The sequence below is a fragment of the Limulus polyphemus genome, unplaced genomic scaffold (assembly GCF_000517525.1).
Source record: "Limulus polyphemus unplaced genomic scaffold, Limulus_polyphemus-2.1.2 Scaffold66, whole genome shotgun sequence".
NCBI classification, from domain to species: Eukaryota; Metazoa; Arthropoda; class Merostomata; order Xiphosura; family Limulidae; genus Limulus; species Limulus polyphemus.
Genome location: NW_013665676.1, coordinates 198626 through 202179, shown reverse-complemented (window position 1 = coordinate 202179; position 3554 = coordinate 198626).

Here is a 3554-nt window from a genome sequence, read left to right as displayed (position 1 = left end):
CTTTCTATATAACGGGTTATATAACCATTTTGCTATACATATATTTTTTTACAAAGAAGAAACACTTACTGTACAGAGACATCTCAAAGGTAAATAAACACCATGATTTTTGTCAATAGTTATTTATCTCACATTATCAACTTGACAAAAATGTTTAGAAATGTGCATCAGTACTTAGTCGATTTGCCACTAGCATTTTTCAGTGCTTTGACTCGTTCTGTCATGGAATCGATGAGTCATTTTTCAGTGCTTTGACTCGTTCTGGCATAGAATCGATGAGTCATTTTTCAGTGCTTTGACTTGTTCTGGCATAGAATCGATGAGTTCTGCAATTTTCTGCTATAGGATCTTGACCCAGGCTGCACGGAAAACATCAAGTAGGTCTCCACGGGACGCTGGTTTTTTGGAACTTCTTGTCACTGTTCGAGCAAGTATGGCCCAGACATGCTCGATGGGGTTCATATCAGGTGACTGACTTGGCCATGGGAGCCGTTGGATGCCTTTCTTAATTAAATGACTCTATTGAATAAACATCATGGTGTCTATTTACTTTTAATATTAATCCACACTATTTTCATTGTAGAAATAAGGCGTGTTATTGTATCATTTGGATTCATAGATCTCAGATAATTAACATGGTTGCTAGTAAACAAGTATCCCTCTCCAAGTGGCTCAGCGGTAAGCTTGGGGGCTTATAATACTAAAATTCGAGGTACGATTCCTATGGTGGGCACAGTGCGAATATCTCATTGTGAAAGTTTACGTTTAACACAAACAGACAGCTAAACACGTAATAAAAACTACTATTTAGATCTGGGTTCGTTTTTTTATTACATATATGGCTTACTCTTCTGTTACAATGTATGTAAATACAAATGCTTGTAAATGCATGTGTTTGATTTGAAGAAAATAAGTTAACGTTATATGTTTAGTAAACATCCTATTTTGTTTACTACTAAATGCCCCCCAGTAGCACAACGGTATGTATGCGGACTTACGACGCTAGAAATCAGGTTTCGATACCCCTGGTTGGCAGAGCACAGATAGCCCATTGCGTAGCTTTGTGCATAAATTCAAACAAACAATTACTACTAAATAAATATATATATATGTGTGTGTGTGTATCATTTTTAATAATAAACCTATAGCCCAAAAATAAATGGTAAAAGTTTTGAGAATAAATATTGACCCTTCTTAAAAATGAGTTGAATATACTCTATAAATTTTAAAAACGTGGAATTTATTTCGGGAAAACAGTGAAAGACACATGTACTTTTAATATTAATCCACACTATTTTCCTTGTAGAAATAAGGCGTGTTATTGTATCATTTGGATTCATGGATCTCAGATAATTAACATGGTTGCTAGTAAACAAGTATCCCTCTCCAAGTGGCTCAGCGGTAAGCGTTTGTTTTACAGAGGGTCTGGTGTAACCTAGTGGTTAAGTTTCCGGACTATGAACCCAATGATCCAATCTGGTACATTTTTTATGTTTTATACTAAACTGTGAAAATTCTCGTTGGTATGAATTTGTTAAATTGTGCCAGTATGCAAGAAAAATGGAGTTATATTTTAGAATTTCGAATACCTCAGAATCATTATAAAATTCTATAGTAACACATTCAGTTATTTACTTCATTAAAAATTAGTTGGGGGATATTTTTCTTGATTTTTTTATAATACACTGTTTGGAATTTTTTGGTAAGATTAATTAATTACGAAAGCTTTTGTATCGTTAAATATGAAATTTTTATTAAATATTTTATTTTTGTGATTAATTTGTTAGATATATTATAATACGAGTTTTAAATTGAAAATATAATGTAATAGCTCATTTTGCCACGTTTTCCCCCCCACCTAATTTTTTTAATATCAATTTCTGAAACTTTACTGTCCAGAATAGACTAGTTTTTGTTTTGTTTTTCTCCGGACAACGTTTTTGGTGTATATATTATTATTTGATTAATAAAAACCTCAATAAATAGGTTTAATAGTTATCGCTATGTGCTGGTAACTACAGGATAATTATTCAACAAACTAATGTATATATTTTTTAAAACAATTATCACTGCTTCCCAATCGATATTCGGTGTATTGAAACAATATACCTAGCAATGTAGAAATTTCAGACAGTTATCAGTACCAGCTGGCAAAAACAAAAATAGTTAATCCCAGTCTGAACTCCACTTTCCACAGCTTAACTTGAAACACCGTCGTTGTTTTAAATGTCGTCGCTACGTAGTTAATTACTTTGCGGTGTTGCGATGTATTCCTCGATAGCTTATGCAAGTTCAGAATTAAAGAGGTTCTAAGGAATCTCGTATACCTCATCCTTATCACAACACTTATCCAGACAACACGAAGCTAACAACGTCATGGAATGAGCAATGAAAAAGATTCAAACAGACACATTCGCTGTCAGTGACCTATGTAATAAGGTCACACACCACGCATCCTCTTCCTATGGATATATTTCTATGATATCAACAGGTTATGATGTTGAATTAATAAATAAGCGTTTGTTTTACAGAGGGTCTGGTGTAACCTAGTGGTTAAGTTTCCGGACTATGAACCCAATGATCCAATCTTCGCGTCCAATTACCGCAAAAACGCGTTTTGCACTTTAGGACGCTGGGTGCGTTGTAAGAGCGACGATGAAATCTCACTATTCAATTAAGAGTAGTTCAAGAGTTCAAGTCAAACTGCCGAGAAATGAAGGAATGGCGGTCGATTAAAAAGTGTTTGGAAGAAGAAGAAACAATAGAAAAACAGCATGTCTCTCTGTGAATATATAATTAATATATCTCGCTGCTATCACATAATTAGCTTTTGCATTGAATGAAAATTATTCCAATTTTACCAGTAAAGTGAGGTACGAAAGTTGAGTTTATCTGTTTCTGCTAGATGTTAGTTAGTTAGTTTTCGTTGTTTTTTTTTTACTTCATTCCTAAGTTGTTTGGTTTAGAATGGGTGATTTATTTATATCTGCGAAAGTTTAAGGAGTTGCGCATGCTCAGCTGCCACATCTACTCCTGTTTCACAACGTACTTGATTCTCCCAACATCATTTTTCACTGTGAATCTTTCAGCACTGCTGTCGTTATTAGAAGCTTCTGGAAAATGTTACAGAATGGGCATACCGCTGCCTTATCCTCTTATAAAAAAGATTGGTATGAAAAGATAAACTAAAGGTACACATTTTTTTTTCTCTTTAAGAAAATAATTAGAGAACATAGAAAAGGTCAACTTCTTATAATTTTTCCCACTGTACTGATTAAAAGATCTAACCTTTCTTTGATATGTATGTAAATATACATTCAATCCTGACACGAAATTTAATTCTTACTTAATCCTTTTGTCCCTCCTAGCCGCTCAGCGGTAAGTCTGTAGGATTATGACGCTAAAAATCGGGTTTCAATACCCGTAGTGAGCAGAGCACAGATAATCCATTGTGAAAGTTTGTGCTTACCAACAAAAACCGAACTAATCTTTTGGATAATAATGGTTGGATGAGGATGATGACAAAACATTGTCGATTTGTTGTGCATTTGCTG